The sequence below is a fragment of the Falco biarmicus genome, chromosome 3 (assembly GCF_023638135.1).
Source record: "Falco biarmicus isolate bFalBia1 chromosome 3, bFalBia1.pri, whole genome shotgun sequence".
Classification (NCBI taxonomy): domain Eukaryota; kingdom Metazoa; phylum Chordata; class Aves; order Falconiformes; family Falconidae; genus Falco; species Falco biarmicus.
In genome coordinates this window covers 100,726,130-100,746,047 of record NC_079290.1, presented here as the reverse complement: position 1 = coordinate 100,746,047, position 19,918 = coordinate 100,726,130, and the positions used below count along the sequence as shown (strand labels likewise).

Here is a 19,918-nt window from a genome sequence, read left to right as displayed (position 1 = left end):
TAAATACATACACACATGTAACTTATTCTACTTCAACACTTGAAAGAAATTCTATTGCATGAATATTAAAAACAAAGGGAAAAATATTTTTAATAGTCAACATTTCATGTAAAAAGGCTGTAGCAATACGAATAAGCTTCAAACAGGGAAAACCCGAGTTTTTGTTTTGGATTACTTCTTCAAGGACAGGTACACCTAAAACTACTTGACCATGCAAACTTTGCAGATAATTCTGCACCAGCAAAAGTAAAGAATTCCAAACTCTCTGTTTCCTGGAAATGCAGCAGACTGTGCATCTCCCTCAAGGCCACATGAAGTAAATTAATCCTTTCCAATTATCCTCGCATGGTATAGTTGGGGTAACAATTCCCTACTTTCATATGTACACATGTGGAGCTTCCACTCATTTTAGTGAGATAAAAGACATTTCCAATTTGGATATTTGAAAAGGTCTGACATTCAGTACTTATTATTATACCAAAGATTAAGAACAGTCCTACTGAACTCTAATATTTAAAGACTTAATCTTTTCAGAAGTGATATTATGGCACAGGACAATTAACATATTCCCAGAAGTATATCTTTTGAGCAAAAAAATTTCTGTGATAAATACAGAATTAAAGATGGTATTATATGTTAATTGAGATGGAAATAGAGTAGTTAAATACTTCCAAATCTAAACTTGAGCTACTTACAATTTCCCCAGCAACTGCAAAGTAATAAAAAAAATTTAAAAAGAATATTCAAGCCTTCTTATCATTACATTATGTTTAAACAAGACAGCGCACAGAATAAGATACTCAGAATCTAGCAAAATATTGTAAGCAGAAAAAAAAAGTAGAAATACTTTTCTCTTTGCCACTTTTTCAGTGACTTTAGGCAGTTCTGTATTTTTGTGTCCTTACATGAGGTATTCAATATTCTTTCCATCAATTACTCTGGCAAAGTGTGTACATGCCAAAGTGCTTGCTCTAAACTTATTCTATTTTCCACACACAAACTGTTTAATTGTCATAAATGGGTTCTTGCATGTGCAAGTTACCTCGTGCACATACACCTGCATAATCTGGCAGTTTAAAGATACATATTAGATAGGGAAACTGCTGAGATTTACATATCTGCTTCATTTACATTTGAAAACTTACTTCCATGTAGAGGGTTCTTATCCTTATTTGACATGTGGCACAGGCCAAAGATCTGCAGTTGTATTTACTGAAAGGAAACCAACACAAACAGTGAAAGGGAAAGATATGAGCAACTTGGGAGATGTGATTTCTTGGACTTTTAAGCATGTGTGTGTGTGATAGTCATATACTTTTTGTGTCAGATATTTGGCTATCTAAATATTACTTTTCACATGACATAGTCCTGAAAACATGTAGTATAAATTATCATATATCAGTTATGAAAAGATAGTCATGTGAATGGAATCTGAAAGACAAACAATCATCTCTCAGCTGCAACTGAACACAATCCAAACACAGAGTAATATTTCGGTTTGGTTTAAGAAGAATGCTACAGGAATCAAAGGCTCAGACCTACATTCTTTCCTTGTGTGGATACTCCAATTGACTTCAGTTGGATGGCTAATGTAATAAGGCATAAACAATCAATACTATATTTTAATCCCCCAAAAGTGGCAACATAGGTACATGATATTCATGTGTATAAAAAATACAGAAGAGAATATTATTGGCAGTGACACTGACCTGTCTTATTGGAAAACAGAAACAAGGAAAGTTTTGTTCTTTCCATCCCCAATTGCCTTCTATCAGCTAACCAGGTCGCAGGTTTCAGCAAAAAATAGAGAACAGACCAGTTGGGACCACCATCTGCTAAGTAAAAATTAACATAATAGAGAGTAGATGATTCATGAGAAGAAAGCCATGTACACCTTTGTCAGTGCAGAACTGAGTAAAGTGGGAAGCAGAATTCTCCCCCCAGAATAATTAATGTTTTATTTCTCAATGCACTCTACAGACAACCCAAAGATTGTCTGGCTCCACTGAAAGTTCACAGCAAAGTCACAAAAAAATCTGATGTACATGCTTCACTAGGACTGGATAAATTACCTGCATGAGGTTCTGTGCTAAGATAGTCCTCCATCTTGATACTCAGTCTTTATGCTAACATAGGATTACCCTCAATCACCTTGTGCAACTCCTTTGGATTAGTGGCAATATGATATTAACATGCCAGTGCAGTTATAAAATTATGTATAATATAGCAGTCTATAAAATTGCCAAGAAGCACAGGACTATAGCGCAAAGATACCCATTCTCTCAAGTAAAAGCAAGCATAGACAGGTTTAGGCAATATAAAAATCAAGCCTTGAAAAACACAGTCCTTAAGGGTAGGTCCCTGCAAAGATTTTTTTATATTGAAATAAATTTAAGTCAACGCAATCAAGGCTCAAACTGTGAAAATTCAGCTCTTGACTTTGAATCTGCCTGTATCATTACTAATAAAAATTAAAGAGGTTTCCTAACCAGTAGTTCAAATGGTAAAAACACCTGTTCTAGAAATGTCTTTATGTGAAAACACTGATACGCACTCATTTCATTAGAAGGGTTTAATGGCCTTTTCCAAATAGAGGGCATGCAGAGAAAAGCACTATGCACTGAGATGCGTTCACATTCTTCCAGAAAGCCACAAATTCTCACCATATTACCCCCAAAGGGAAGACGGAGACATTTTGGAGCCAAAGTCCCACCTTTTAGAGTGTTGCTGATTTTGGAGTACCCACTCAAAGTCCATCCAAGCTGCTTCGTGGTGTCCTGTTGCTGAATCCATGCTATGCCTGCCGTGGTAGACAGAACCTGCTCTCATAATGTTGGAGCTAAATTTGGTATTGCTTACAAGAGGTGATGTATAAACACAGATTTGCACAAAGCCCCATATGGTTTCCACAAGCAAAAGCTGGAGAAAGTCAAGGTAGCTGCTTCCCACAATCAGGAAGGGGGAAAGCTGCATGAAGAGTGCCTCCTCCGTGCACACCTACAGAATTCAATCCTGCCCTCCATTTCCCATCTTCCAAACATGGTTTTATTCAGTCAAAAAATGAGACATGACAGAAAGCATGTGGATATGAGGTAACATGTGCCCTAGGCTACTAACAGAGGGAGGTGAAGGTAACAGCCCCAAATGTGAAGGTGAAGACAACGATGCAAAATGCAGTTCATCTCATGCAGACACGAGCCTGTAAGTCCTGTTACTGCGAACATAAGAAGACCTGAACACACACAGGCACGCACAAAAATGAAAGTAATTTTCCTGATGAGTCTGTATAAAATGTTCTATCCTCATTGATACAAAATAGAATATCAATTAAGAAGCGAACAAAAAATATCATAAAAGACCTGCTTTTAAAGCCTAACAGATCATGCTATGGTAATGTACAGAAAGGGATGACTATGTTCCTGGATCACAGTGTCACCAAATGACTGCTCAGGGACAGAATGTGGCATGAAGCCATACCATCTTGCTGGATGTTTTGTGGTCACTACTGTCCTCTCTGCTTCATTCACTTTGCTGCGCTGGTGTGTCAGCTAACAATTATTTTCATTCTATCTCATTAATGCACACTGTTAAACCTTATCCTTGCTAATGTGTCCAAGTCTCCGAACTCTCAGTCACATATACAGTTTTTTCCTCAATGCTATGATGTGATTTAAGAAAGATGGGACTGGACACACAAATAACAGTTTATGTGAGCAAGACCAGACCGCGGTATAGAGAATATAAGAAATATATTATCGTCTTATAAAAATACACTGGAAGGTATGTATCTGTTTCACAGTGAAGCACCAAATTATACTGGGAGCAATTGTTCCTGTAAGTGGGTTTTAACACTCTGCCAAGATACAGACAGATCAATCCTAACATGTTAGTATTTACAGTGAAGTCTTTTTTTCTTTTTTTTACTTCTAACGTGATGTTATTTTAAAAAATTAAACCAAAATGAAACAAACACAATCACCATTAATATTCCACAGAGATACTTTGCAGTTTTTCTTTTTTTTCTTTTTTTTTTTCATAGTGACTTGGTAAAATTTATCTGTTTCATTCATTAAGAACTTTTACATAGGAAAAAGAGGACTCATCATTCAGAGACTGGCACCTTTCTTCCCTTCCTTTCCCTTACCCTCTAAAAAAGCAACCAGCAAGAAAGAAATCTAAAACCTCTCATGGAGCAAGAGAAAAGTTTTGGTTTGTTTCTAATACCGAAAAGTGGTGGGAACTGGGAGTGCTAGGGAGCTGGTTGGTTGGTTTGTGGTTTGGGATTTTCTTGGCTTTTTGTTTTTTGGGTTTTTTTGTTTGTTTGGTTTTGTTTGGGTGTTGTGTTTTGTTTGGGGTTTTTTTGTTTGTTTTGTTTTTTGTAATAATGTAGCAAAATATGAACTTTCACAAATGGTGGAAATCTATTTCCCTGCATCTTGAGAGGCCTACAGCATAGCTGAGTGCTTCGAAATTGGCTATTCTGTAGCTGGGCTGTGTCTGAAAAATCGAATGTATCTAGGAGATGGGGAAATATTACCTGAAATATCAAGGACTGTTTCCAAGACAATAGCTCTGAGGACAAGACATCCACTGGAGAGGCAATCCATCTGTCCTTGTATCTATGTGCCTTATATGACTCTATAAAATCTTATTCCCAGATACTAAGGCTTACCTCGTCTTTAATAGCCTCATTAGGACAGGATAAGGATTCATCCACACAGCAGTAATACAAAAGATGACATATCTCCATGACTCAAGGAGGCAGACAGTGTGATTACAAAGCAGTCAGTTGGCTCACTGCCTGGAGCAGTTGGAGAGGACTGGTGTGAGAAGTACCAAGAAGGATGGAGTTCAGCAAGGCGGTGTGCAAGGAGAAAGGCAACAACAGACTGGATCCTTCCTGTTGGAAAAATTTGTTGTTGGAAAATTTCCTGTTGGAAAAAAGATCAGCAGTTCAGAGGTAGTTATGGAGCACGCACTACCAGAAGAAAAGATTGTGGGAACAGATAAGTGTTCTAAGGGTTAACCTTAAACACAGGTGTGCACTTTGCTGGTGTATAAGCCTAACATAATCAATCAGGTTATTTATGCAATGTAGAATACAGAAGCATAAATATCTATCTTCTGGTACTAAGTCCGTTAACATTAGAATTAGATATGTCACCTATACCTCGCATGCATTATTTTACTCATCATTACACATTTATCCCTTTATCAGATTTTTGCTTAAATGAGCTTCACTGAACACAAAAGACCTGGAAAATTTGATATGAAATAAATGTGTCTTTGTAGCCTTAGTATTTCCTTAAATGGAGAAAAGAATATGGTTAGATTAGCTCAAATGACAATTCACTGTCTGATATTAGGTCCACTAGGTTACAGAGGGAAACATTCATGCGTTCTCAAATGAAAGGGTTCAAAAAAATGACAGAAGGTATAGTTAATTAGTTGACTGGATTATTCAGTCCTTGCAAAAAGGCATGAGCTCTCCTTTACAGAAGAAGCAAGCACTGACAGAAGTTAATGCCTTGGAAAGTCTTCTTTAAACATTTTAGACTCTTGTCAAAATTATAATTGCATTCATATGAGATTTCCTGTATTCGGTGTAACAGGGGGTTAATCTTTTTTCACCTGGTAGGAGTTTTTCAGCTAGAAAAGGGAACTGAATAATTGGAACAAACACAAGTAAGTGGATGACATGTATCAGAAGCAATTGTGTAGGTGCTGTACACAACACCTTGCAAAAACATCACTTGTCTCAAAGGCACTTATAGCATGAGTGGGACAAAAAAATGACAAACTAGAAAGACAGACAGATGGAAGAACAAAGAAGCAATGACACAGTTGGTCAGTGTGATAGGCAGCATTCTCAGCACATCCCTAGTCTGACAGCTGTCAAAATTTTAATAAACTCCACAGCAAAAGAGGGTTTTAAAGCAGCAGCTAAGGAAAATCTCTTATGGAAAAGTGAGGTGAAACATGCTAAAAATCTAAAATCTGTGAAACATTTATCTTTTTTGCTCTGAAGCCCTTTACTTCTAAGGGAATAAAAATAAAGAAAATTATTTTTTTTTCTGATGTCTGGATTCCTATATCCATACCCCAGCATGACACACTTTCTTCTCCTTCATTGATGGTCTCTATTGTCTTAATGCAACTGAAGAAACCCTTATTTTCACTTCAAATTCCCTCGCCTCTAAGAAAATTGACAGGCCATCCCTATAAGAAGAAAGCTCCTTTTGCTCTGAACACATGTTTACCATCTCTAGGCACGCAAGACATTTGCAGGGTGTCAGCTGTGAAGGAAACATGAATATGTTCACATGATCAACAGCTGCACTGTGAAAATGCCTGTGGGGATGGGGAAATATTCTAGACCCCTACCCATCAGCTCTACGTGCTGTGAAGTGATTAAAAGAATAGCCCAAGAGTTACCAGGAAACCAAAAGTTATTTAAGGAAGAAAAAAGACAGGAACTGATTTTCTATGACATTCAGAAAGGCCAAGATTATATTACTTCAGGACTCTAGTACAACAAGTATTCCTAACAACACCCTTTTTTGAAATTTAATCTAAGCAGCAAAAATCAAATGTGGACTTTGAAACAGTGGCATTATGACCCATAATGTTGCCTGAAACCTATCAATAATCCTTCTAGCTATAGACAGAACCATTTACAGTTTTTTCTAAAGCTTGTGAACACTTTGTGAGCTATTGCTTTGTGTCCTAAGCCAGAATTAAATACAACAGACTTCCGAAAAGAAGGCTCCATCATTTAGCTCTCCACTTTATATCCAGAACTCATTAAAACAATATTTGCAGTCAAATCATAGTCATTTAAAATGCACATTTAAATAGTATGTTATTGTCTTGGCGAAGACTGAATATAAAGAGACTCATGCAAAGCAGAGTTTGATTTACAAATGAAGAAATACTGAAATTAGCATTGCTGTTTGTTTCCTTTTCGTGTCTGCACCCTCCCAACTATTCTGCATGAAAAACGGGACGAAGAACAAACATCTTGGGAAGTCTGCTATTGATCTAAATCAGTAATAGGATGGCCTATAGAATAATAGAAATGCTGGGGGATGGAGACAAGAAATAAATTAAGAGAAGCAGAATTACTCATAATGGAAGCTACTCTTGTCTCACTAGGATTCAGCATCTTAGATTTACATTTGCTTCCTCTCACTGGTCTGCCTCTTTTCTTTTGTTTTGTTTCTGCCATTACCCAGCAGGCTCTTGCAAAAGGGTGTAATTTGCACCCTCTTTTAAAAGATATCATATTAGTGACAGCTTTATTGTTTCAAATAATCCAGGTTTACATTCTGCAAATTACTTCTAAGTCAAAAAAGACACCTTTATGTAGCCTTCAGTAAGCATGGATACATTTGGTGTTAAAGAGTGTCATTCCCCTTTGCACACCCAGGATGCACAAGAACAAGATTTGTAGCTGCTACACCAAGGATCTATAGAGAGAAAATTAGCTCACCACATTTGATGATGCTTCTCAGTTACAAAAGAGTGGTAGTTTGGCATGTTGCAAGTCCCTGTGCTACAAGCACAGACGAACTCTGGCACCTTGTCAGCAGTTCCTGACCCTGTGTTGCACAGTATTACACTGGCAAGATACCTGCTCAAGCACATAGGTGGCAGAGTAATTTTCCACAAGCCCAACAGGTAAGAACCAGATATTGTCCTTATAAGCTTGAGACAGCTAAATATACTGTATTAATACTGGTAACACCCATCTCCAAAACTTCCCCTGACGTTTAAAGGGCCCCTGTTCAAAGGCTAATTTCAGAAATAGATTTTGTTTTCCCACATGGTTGCCATCCTCTGTATATAAGGTATCCGTTGTTTACTCTGTAGTTTACCAAGTTGTCATTCTCTTTCACCTGGACCCAAAGCCAGCCTTGTGCAATGACTTTCAACAACTACAATGAAAACATTTTCAGGTCAGAGAATTGCAGAGGTTTTACTTTCTGATGTCATGCTGATGAGTTCAAAAGGTTCCAGTCACTCTGCAATATTACCCTGCCAGCCTCTAAGGTAACATCCCTGAGTGGTCATATTGAAATGCATACATACTCTAAGATCTGTGCAAACACTTAATAATTAATGTTTGGATAAATTACCACTATATTTGTTTATTAAAAAGTATTTCAGTTAAACAAGGGCTCATCATTCTGTTTTTGCTCTCTACCACTAAGACATTCCCTTATCAATGGAATGCCTTAAAACCCAAAGAATTTTCTGGGTTGCAGTCATTGAGTTTGTTGATGATAGAGACTTTCTTCCCCCTCTATTCTTGAGACATTGTCCGGCAGATACCCATATAAGCACATGTTAAAAGCAAAAACATCACTCAGCTTCCATTTGCTGTGCAAAAGCCACTTCCCATTCAAGGATTAACCATTAGACTTGAAAAAGTCAACTACTAAGAAAAGCATCTCAGACTATCACAAAATGAACCTCCATTTCAGTTTGCCATGAGAATAATTAGAAATCACTATGAAAACATTTATCATAGACAACCACTGACATAAAACATAAAGTCTATGTCAGAGGATGCATCCTGCTTCTCACTTATATGAGAGCAGAACCGGACTTTTCCTTGTATCTAGTATTATGATTATTTATGCCCTCAACCTTACATATAGGGCAGTCATTAAAAGGAAGATATTACCTCTGCCCTAAAAAAATTTCAGTCTAAACTAGACACTGGCAATGCAGCTCCAATATGCATTTGAGCAGGCAAATTTGGGCCCTGAGGGGAGAAGGAATGCTTTACATGGGAACTGAAGTACTGGCTCGCTCTAAAGAACCATCTGGTCCATCGTCATGTTTCTGACAATGGGAAGTGGGAGATGTTCAGCAAGAGACCATTAGGGACGGGCAGCTCTCTTATTCTCAGGTCCTCTGTAAGCAGGAGGTGATGGGCCTTCTGAAGCACTAGGATGGAACCATCACACTGAACATAACTGCCAGCCTGTGCTGCACAAACATTTAAAACACTTAAACTTCTGTTTTCCAACCACAGTGAGTTCCACAACTCGTTGTGTGATGATGATTTCCTTTTGTTCACTTTAGATCCTTCCTTGGTTGGAAGGATCACAAAAAAGGCTGATAAAAAGGGGTTTGTGTTCATAGGAGTTAAAGATGGTGAAGAAGACAGGAGGAAACATCTACCTGATAGAAATCATGAGTGGGGAACAAGGTGCAAAAGCAGTAAAAAATTATTCAGGAAGACAGTCAGAAAGGAATTTATCTCAATGTTACAAAGAGCACAAATTCTCCTATAGGCTTCTACTAATACCAGTAAAATCTTTGCTAGAACCACTAACTTACCTTCACTGCGATATGTGCAAGAACATATTTAATTCCCACCTTTTATTACTGACATGTAGCTTCAAGAAATAAGTATATTTAATTGACCAAAAAGAAGAAAATCACCTAATTTCTCTAAAATCTAGTAATGTTGGAGAAGCTTGGTTTTATATACTAGGTGATTAGACTATGGAAAGAATTGCTTACGTGCATTTCTGCCAACTGACGTTTTTTCTACAACATTAGTAATTTCATCATGAAGTCAACCTGCCTCACAAAGGTCTGTGGGTGGATCTTCACTTTTTCTTCCAATGAAAAAGAACTTTGACTGAAGAATCACCCTTTAATTTCAAGTCAAAATACTGAATTGAAATTAAAACTCTACTCAAAACTCTTCACAGAACTTACTTGCTTTTTAGAGAGTGGCATTACCCTGTACAAAAGGGAAGATGATACAGAGCAGAAGCCTACAATGCAATACTTTCAGGCTATGCACAGGAGGGGTTTGGGGCGAATGCATGTTGTTCCTGAGCAAACAGTGACGCTCCATCATCCTCATCATTCCTGCTTGTTCTATGCATGGAGATGGGTAAAAGGAAATGAAATTACCAGGTCTGAAGAGAATATTGAATGTAAAATTTTATACTGGAAGTACAGAGATAAGTTCAGAAAAGAAATTTAATACATTTTATAAATCTAGGCAGATTAAGTTCAAGTACAACTACAAAAGATTATCGTCAGTCTTTGAGAAAAAAAGTGCAGTTTTATGGGATCTGCTGGAAGCACCGTTTTCACCCCCTCAACTTTCCTTCAATGAACTCTCCATAAAAGAGAAAATGCATGATAACGTGCACTTGGAATTTGACCTTAAAATCAAATAATGAACCCTGATACCTTCAGCACTTTAAAATCATTCATCATATTTTTAAACTGGTTTACTTCTTTTCATTGTTACAATGCAGTAGATTTTAATCAGATTCACGTAATTAAATGTTCTCACACAAGCTGCGTATCTACCACAGCCTCATCTAAGCCACATAGCATGGGTTATATCAAGGTAATCAGAAATAACTGGTTAAATTTCATATACATAGGACCCAGTTTTCAAAATTCCCTCTGCTGTTTATATTGGATAAGAATGGATGCATTCTTCTGAATGTTCATTTAGACTCCTTTTTTTCAAGGCTGTAAGCATTTTCCATAGTCCTCTCCATATTTCTGGACCCCTCACTTTATTCCTGTGTATGTTACATCTGCAAATGGTTTTTCACGCCTTCTTCTTTGCAGTGCATTATGTTCCGGATTTTATAGCCTCACTGACACCCAAATGGATGCAGTTCTTCCACCTCCACATCTTGCATCAAAACTGAATTCTTTTGTGGTCAGTGAAGTGTTGAAGGTGTCTTAGCTGTGCTTATTCTGCATTTCTGGCCATGCAATGCCTCACTAAATGCAGGGGAGCTCTCTAGCAGCCAGATTTGTTCCAGTCTAAGCTCCTGAACCAACTTCTAGGACATACAGAGTTAGATAAAGATGCATAGACATGCATGTACATCCACATGTACATGAGCTTTTCCAGTTAGATTACCAATTGCAGTAATTTGTGTTACTTCTAAGGGGAATGTTCCAGTTCTGAATTTCATGAAATCTAATTTCCATTTGTACCTTTTAAACCTCTCTTTTACTGAGCATGAATGATTGAGAACATTCTTTTCAACTTATGAACTTTTATTATGTAATGTCTGGATGACTAATTGGCCCTGGTGGTTTTGGAAAAACTGCTTACACAATTCTGCCTAATTAATATGTATGCCCTGACATACATCCTCCAGAGTGTATGGGGAATGGGTAGTGGTCCATTCAAATATAGGATAGAAGGATCATTAAGATTAACAGCTATTCACGAAGTACTAGAAAGAACAATCAAACATGATGTGAATTACTATCTATATTGGTTTGAGGGTGAGAAAAAAAAGAGAGACCTCCCATAAACTCAGTTTAGAAGGATAAAAGGGAAAAGGAGTCCCCTTGTTTAGCACTCACTGTATCTGAGATAAAAATAAACAGACTTACCTCTGCAAATATGGCCCCTCTACAGACACGAAGGAGACATTAGAGATGCTCAAGAGGAAGCAGTGGGAGTGGGGTCTTTTGGTGAGGTTTTTTTTTTTTTTTAACCACCTTGGTTTAAGTTTTCTGATACTCCCAGGCCTCACTGAAACCTTACCTAATGATAAAAGGAAGGGCTGTTGAAATAGGGCATGTGCTTTTGGGATGTTTGGAGGTGAGATCTGTTTTTCTGTTTGGAGGCATGGCTCTTACTGTGCCAGTTTTTACTGAGCCACTTACAGGGTGTTGGGGGGGGGGGGGAGGGGGGAAGGGGAGGCAGGGGGAAAGGAGGGGCAGGCAGGGGAGGTGAAGGAGAGGAGAAAGGTGCTTCAGTAAGAACAACAAAAAGTGCCCTTTCTACAGCAGCATGTATGCTAAGAACCTCTGAGGAGAATTAGGCATTACAACCGAAAAAAGAAAATACCCTCCAGCCCTTTAAATACAGTAATGAAAACAAACCACTTCTAATATTTTAAATATTTGAGTGAAGGAAAAGTTTGAAAGTTGCCCAAATGGAATCCAATTATTCTCACAACCAGAGGCTAATTTCCCCAACTCTCTGAGCCACTGATGCTCAGCAACCGTCTGAGTGGTTTTTCACTCTAAAATCTAGGGCAGCTGACAGTCAACAGATCTACTTTGCTGAGAGGATTTGCTGTTAATTTTGTCCAGCTTCTGTTTTCCAGTGCCAGTCAATGTTTTCCAAGTAAACTCATCCATGAATTCATGTAAAGACTTCACTTTAGGCCCTCGGGCACTGATGGATCTATTTTTAGTGCTTTAGATGCAGTCCTAACTCAACCAAAAGGTGGGCATTTTTGATGCGGTGCAGTAATAACATATATTATTAAATAAATGCAAATACTTGAGCGCCTTAAAATGTTGAGGTGTTATATCTGAATGTCTTTGGCTTAAATGATCAAAGCCTGGCAGCAGCGGTGTTGTTAGAAAAAGCTTATAAAAATCTGACCAGTGCACAACAATGCCACATTGAAATTCCCTATTCATCATTATCCCAGTGACAATTTCAAGCCAAAAATCAATATACATTCTTTGGAAAGACATACACAGAGTGGGGAGGGGAAGGGAAGAAAGGAAGGACAAAGGAGAGGAAGGAAAGTCATTTAATCCCTGACCAATCAGTTTTTTGTGGTGCATGTGTCCCTTTAGGAACTTGAATAGCCCACTGAGGTTACACACGCAGTTCAGTGTTTGCTGGCTAAAGCCGGAGCCATCAGGCAATCTCCAGACTCATACTATTAACGTGTTGGCCACAAATACCTTGTGCAAGGGTGCTTTTGTTGCAACAGACACACTTTTCCGTCAAAAGAAGCTTGAGATCAAATTCGTAGCATAAGCAGCCATCAGCAGGTGGGTAAAAGTATATGATGCTGGTCAACTAGTTCAAAATGCTATCCTTTTGCCAAAAGAGAGACTGGGTAACATCTCTGTAATGCCCTAGCTGTCTTTTGTTCTATTATAAACATATATCAATTGTTGCTGGAAATAGTCTCATTTCAGTTAAGCCACTGTAAAATCCATAACTTCACCATCTCATCCATACCACTTACTGGTATGCCCTATTTACTCAAAGCTTGAAAAGCTACTGATAATATTTAAACTGTCTCTCTCAAACCATATGTCAATACAGCACAGCACTTCTGACTATTAGGGATCTGCTTGCTATGATATAATCTGTCCGCATACAGTCTCACTCATGCAAAACTGAGGCATTCAAACGTCCCCACTATGACTACTGAGATCATGTCCATTATGGCAAGATCTAGGTCACTGCTGTTAAAGCTGAGTCACGTCGCCAGTCATATTTGCCAGTCATAAAAACACTGATGCTCTTCAGACAAAAGCAGCTGTGATTTCTCCTCTAAATGCGTTCTAAGGATTGTAGAAAGCAAAGGATGATATAAACACGTTGTGCTCTTCCATGAAATGTCTATTGGGCGATGCACATAGTTTGTCGTGAAAGTCACTTAGTCCTTTATCTGGAGGAAACTAGCACATGGACAGGAGCAAAACAATAACTTCAGAATAGATTCTCAGAGTAAATAATACAGCATGTCAATTAAACTCTTGAATACATGTTAGAGTTCAAATAAAAATGACTTAGACTCACTGGTTTGGAAGATTTCTTTGTTCTTTCTAAGCTAGACACCTGTTCATTTGTAGCAAATGATTTCGCTACGCTGTCATAAAGTATGTTTAACCTTTATTTCTTTTTTAAAGATCTGCTCATTCGAATAGCCTCAGCCTGACATGCCACTGAAATATATTTCTGCTATGATTTAGAAAGTGGACAGGACTCACTCAGCCAGTCAATAATTAATTCAAAGTGATGACCAGGATACAGTTCTACACTGAACATAATTTTTTCACCCTACTAGGCAGAAAAAAGCCACAGCCCAGATTTCCAGAATGAGATCTAATAATCTACATTTTTTCCAAAGCAAAATAAATGTCTTTTTTTATCCCTCATTAAGAGGGCCTTCATAATATTATCCGCAGCTCTAAGAGGACCCATGTCACATTGTGGTTATTTTTCTTGGGTTTTCTTATTCATACTAAGAGCATACCCTCTTTTATGAAGAGAACATACTGCTAAGATTGGAAACGCAGACAAGGGAAACAGCCTACTTGTCATGGATAATGCAACAAAATGTCATCCTGAAATAGAACAATTATCCCATGGTGCATACATCAAAATACGTCAAAATTCCGGTATCTTCTGAGTCCAGCAAGTTTGTTTACAACAGCTTGCAATTAAAACATTTTAAAAGTTCAGATGGAAGAGAGGTTTGACCTGACTTTTCAAGACAAAGCCTAAAGGACACCACTCCAAATTACAGTGTGGTTTAATGTTATGTTAAATATTTTCTCAAATTTTCAGGGGCCAGATTCCAAAGTGTTCTTTTAAAAGTATGAAAGTAAGTTGTACCTAGTTTTAAGAGAACCAAGTAACTAGGTTCACAGTTAGAGCTAACCAGATAACTTGGATCCATAACCTAAGTTGATATTTCAAATTCTAAATGATCTACTTGTTTAACACATGTATTAAACATACCAAAACCAAGTAGGAAACTGTAATCCAAGCTTTTTTCTTTTTAGAACCCCTGTCACAGCACAGTCCTCCACACAATGCATGACAGATTGTGTTAATGGTGAAAAGACTATCCAGGGTCCCACAGATAAGATTCTTTTTACCAAGAGAAGTTGAAAAAACATTTCTATCTTCAGCAAAGCTACTCAGTAATTTCTGAAGATTTTTTTCCTTATAGCTCGCTACAGGTGGTTAATGCATTACTGAATACCTGCACAAACTTCTTCCAGACAATGGTAGGAGGATTACTTCAGTAACCTCTTTATCCGCAATAAACCTCACACATTTTTTTTTTTTAAATATATGTCTTCTTGTAAATTTAAAAAAATCCAAAACTCATTCAGCACTGACCACCAGTCACACACGCTCCTGCAACAGGATACTGGCCACAGTGAGAAACTGGCCACTTGCTCATACATCACATGATTTTTGTTTTTCCTTAATATAATGAAAATGCAAGGATTTATTTTTATCATCATTTCCACAGATATTTTACCTTTGTGAAAATGACCTTGAGTATGCGTACTGAGTAGTCTTAAACTTCTCCTTGAGGGAAAAAAAAATTCAGCAGGCCAGGCATTGCAAAGCAGTCAACATCAGTGAGTCAAATTATGTTCTGGCATAAGCTTGCTGGCTAGGGTTCAGTGGGGAAGCGTGTGTGCAGGGGGAGCAGGGCTGGAGGTGGCACATATAAAAAAGAACTTACAGAAGACTGCTAAGGCAGATCACTCAAGGATCCCTGCAGCAGCAGTCCCAAGAACTGACAAATAAGAGTGTCAAATATAAATGTGCAACTATTTGTCTTGAGCTGCAGAACTGAACCTGAGCAATTAATGTGCTCTGTGGGTACACAAATTTACCTGAAAAACCCATTACACACTCTTAATCCCTTTTTAATCTTTAGCATGACAGCAGTTTTCAGGATAGCACTCCTCAGAATGAGGGGTGATAAACAGGAATGATTCACTTAGGCAGGGAAAAACCCTTGGAACTCTAAAAACCTGTTCTGCTGAGCAAGGCACACTTACTATAGCAAAAGTTTTCAGCAGATACAAGCAACAAAGACTTTTTCTGGAATCACTTTTATTTCCCTTAACCCATATGCTTCAAGTCCCTCTTACATACTCAGTGGCCTGATGCAGAGGAGAGCTAGGAATCAGTCAGTGTTAGTCAGCAGAGTTTCGAGGGAGTTCATGGCTATGTGTCACCCTGTGCTATCTGAGGACCCAACAAGACGCAGCCACAGAAATTCAGGCAAATGACTACTTTCCAGGCGATTTTATCTGAATCACCCTTATGAACTCTGGCTATGGGATTTTTCTTTAACTTAAACTCGAAATCCTGCAACATTAAAGAACAGAATGCATCAACTTAATTGGAAACAGTTTTGCCTCAACATATCCTGCATTTGTTCAAGGACTTAGAGAGAGCAAAAGCCCATGCTTTGAAGCACTGTGACAACTTAAGATAAATTTCAGCATTACTTTTCTAACAGATTATAATTGAAAACATATTTCAACACAGACTCTAATTCTGGGTAGAGATGTGTTTAACCTGCAAGTCTGGATCTCAACATTCCCAGGTCTTGAAGAAATCCTGACTGACCCAAACTCTCCTCTCTGTAACAAGCAAAACCAGTCTTAACACTACAGAGTTGAGTTCATCACTTCTTCAGAATCATTGCTTTTACCATCATTTATGTGTTCCTTTTCATCACACTGATACCTAAAGTCCCCATTTCTTCCAATCCCTCTCAAAGATTAGGGTCAAATCATACTGTAGAAGGCAGCCCCTCCCTCCAAAACCTTGACGCCTAAACAGACAGAAGTGGCAGACAGTAAGATATAAAGGACACATTGTTATCCCCATTTTCAGCTGGGAAACTGTGCCTTAAGATGACTAAGAGTCAGAATCCCAAGAGAGGTCAAGGATCAGATTCTCAAATGCTCAATAACCAGCATCAGAGCCAGACTTTCATAAGAAGAAGAGAAGGGGAGAAAAAAAAAAAAAAAAGGGAGAGGGGGGAGAGAAAAAAGGGGGAAAGAAAATAAATAAGAAAAAAAAAAGGCTCAAGCCCTACTTTTATTGTAGATTTTCAAAGATCTTTTTGCCCATCTTGAAGACCTGGCCACTTAGGCACCCATTTGAGTGGGTGCAGAGTTATCTTACTAGGAAATCCCTCCCCCAGCTTGGGTGCCACCGCCGAGCCGCCCAGGGTCACAGAGGAAGTCTCTTGCAGAGCCAGAAATTTGAACCAACATCTCCTGTGCCCCAACCACAAGTCTATCCTTCCTCTCACTAACAACACAGTGTATTTCTTTGTTAACTTTCTTTCTAGTTAGATATCACATAATGGGCCTTTTTCTTTATTCATCCGCAATGGTAATATGACATTATGAGATTGGCACTTGTCATTCACAGGGAATGCTCTTTTTCCGCTTGCCCCCAAAACACACACTTAGCAGATTGTCGTCTGCGGATGACACTAGAACCTCTGTATTTTAGAATCTTTTTACAGCAGCCTCACACGAGTAAATTGCCCTTTATTAATATTTTTCAGGATACAAGAGGCTGACAACTTATGGAACTCAGCTACAAAGAATTATTCCCCTTTCCCACCTAACTTCCGGGGGAGAAAAAGCCAAACCTTTTTGGTCAAGAAGATCAAGATAGCAGCAGGTTGTTCATGTCATACTCCTTGGCAGCTGCCGCTACCATGTGAAGGCCTAAACACCAGAGTAACAGGTCAGTAGCCACTGGCTACCATCATGCATGCGAACAGCCTTAAGTGTCCCCACAAGACACGTAGAGTAGAACAGCATCAAGTGGAAAACCCAAGCACAGCATCTTGTTTTCTTTTGTCACTTCTCCCACTTTATTTAGAGGGACACGTGTAATTACTCACCATTTCAAGCTCTGGAGACTACAGGGGGATGTCACTGTACAAACCCGGAGAATTAGAGATATTCACTGTATCTGCACAGACAAATAAAAGAATGCATATGAGAAATGCTTGCTGCACAGAACTCCATTCATCTCTGAGTTACTATTTTTGCATTTGTCTCATTTGGGCTTTTTTTTTTTTTTTTAATTCAGTTTCTTCAGACCCTGTCCTCTACTGCATGACCTTTTGATCAATAGCCCATTGTTGTGCTGTGAGGCCTTGGCAGCAGAGGACAGAATGACTACAGCTAACCCTTATCTAATGTTTACCTTTAAACTCTTTGGGTCTTGGCACAGGTTTAAGACATTTGTTTTGTTTAGGTTTTATAACTCTAAATGATGAACACTGCTTGAGAACGTGGTCTCCTCCAGAGATCCTGGAGCTCTCAGCTGCTGTTCCCCTCTGCTCCTGCAGTCACCCCCACCTCCAGCCCACTTGCACTTTTCTGCTTTGCCACCTCAGAAATCAGTGGATTACCTCAGCTCTTCTGATACCTCTTTTGGCAAGTCAATGGAAGTCAGGTTGCCAACTATTTCCATGTGTTTTTTTTTTTTAAGTGTGGAAGACATTTTTCGTGGGGAGGGGACTCAAAAAGCCTCTTGGTCAGATTCTGCAGTTGGCTGTCACTGTAAAAAACAACTCCAACTGGTTTTTGTCACTGTACTATCTTCTCACAGGAGCTTCACAGAAAAGAATATGTGGCTGATTTTCAAATAGTAAATCAATATGAAAGTTTCTATTCTTCCTGCCCTTAAGAAAGCCTGTTACCTTATGTATTAAGATCTATTATGTTTCCAGACATCGCAGTGTAACACTACATCCCTGGCAGCTCCTAGAACAAAACCATTAGACACACGGGAGTCGACCCCTCCCCAGCAACTTTATCTCCACCAGTACTTCGTTAAGCAAACAGCCTAGAGCATGACTCATACCCCAGTGAGAGACAAATATTTGAAAACTTGAGGGCTGCTATAACTGACCACACCAAGGACAAAGGTATCAAAAATAAGCCTAATGCTACAATTGCAGATGCAAAACAAATTAATACTCCCATAGTGGGAAAGCCAGATCTGCCAGGCTGCTCGAGCCTCCCCAGGGGGTTCAGCTGCTGCTGCGGCAGCACAAGGATGGCTTGGGGCTAGGCATGTCCACAGCCCTCGAGTTAGGCACATATGCGCTTTGGAGGGTTGCACACAGTGGGAAATCCTTGTGCTGAGCTTTTCTGTTACCAACCCAGCCTGTCCCTTCACAAATAGTAACTTACTGTTTTCTCTGTAGCAAGTTTTCACCAGATCTGAAAGGTCCTCTTGGTGTACTTCAGAGCTGTGAAGTTAAGCTGAAAAAAAGGTATTTTGTGTAGTTTTGGTTTTATTAGTTTTTTAGTTGTCTTTTTTTAAGTAGCACACGTACAGTTAAAAAGCCCTCATGCAAAGTTAGAGCTAGTCATTAAAATTACTTCTAAACTTACTGTGAAATCGGTTGGGATCTTAAAAAAAAGTTAAAAATTGTATCAGGTCTTGCCATTTCCCCCTCCCTAAGAGCAACTGCTGAAAAGGTGCAAGTTACCAACTATTGAAATGCTACATAAATGCTTTAAAATAAATCAAGAAATTAAATCCAAGCAGATATAACCAAGTAAAACTCACCTTCAGCTTCACAATGTGCAGTAACATTAGTGACTGACTGATCTATTGCTTATGAAAAGAAAAAAAAATACAAGAAAAAGCCTTTTCACAGTTCAATAGAAAGTTACAATATTTGAGAAATGAATAAGAAGTCATGTAATGGCTTTGCAGCTTTTGAACTTTCACATGTTTCAGATTTTTCTAATGCTTGTGTGGATTAAAGAGATTCACATCTCAATGGCTGGGGCACCTCACATTTTTTCTGAATCAGGTTTAATGATTTCCACACTGTAGAAATTTCACTTTGTATGAACACACCCTGAATTTGAGGAATTTTTCATACTTAGGTGTTTTCCAGTATGTTTCTTTTTATGTTAAGCCTGTCACAGGGTACAGTGTCTGAATCATAAGAACAAGCAGCTCCTTCAATTTCACACATCAATACACTGGGCCTTTTCAGCATGCTTGCCTTTCCAGACCCCAAAAACAAAATAAAATAATAAAAGGGGTGGGGAGGTGGGGGCTGCAGTTAGGAGGCAATAAAACAGAATAGATCCATATTTTTTTTTACATCTGTGTATTACCTCAGCCTGGACCCCAGAATAAAGAGAGGAACCGTTTATTTCCGTAATGTGCAGAGTTCATGGTTTTAAAGCTACAATTACACCCTTTTCATCTCTTCAAAAGACATTTCAAAGCTGGGTTGCGGGACCCAAAGAGAGAGAAGAATCTCTGATGTCCATCCAGCTCACAGAGAAAAAAAACCCTGCATTTTCTACCCTTTGACGTAGGATTAAG

General features: G+C 38.6%; 1 long non-coding RNA gene across 1 annotated transcript; it reads right to left on the bottom strand.

Annotated features, from left to right (window-relative positions):
- Positions 1–1,148: 1,148 nt before the first annotated feature.
- LOC130146363 (uncharacterized) lies at positions 1,149–19,497 on the bottom strand. The gene is made up of 5 exons (XR_008820876.1): positions 18,760–19,497; positions 4,673–4,900; positions 2,714–2,800; positions 1,710–1,832; positions 1,149–1,212 (listed from the first exon to the last, which is right to left on the bottom strand). It is a non-coding gene; the product is annotated as an uncharacterized LOC130146363 (long non-coding RNA).
- Positions 19,498–19,918: the final 421 nt, after the last annotated feature.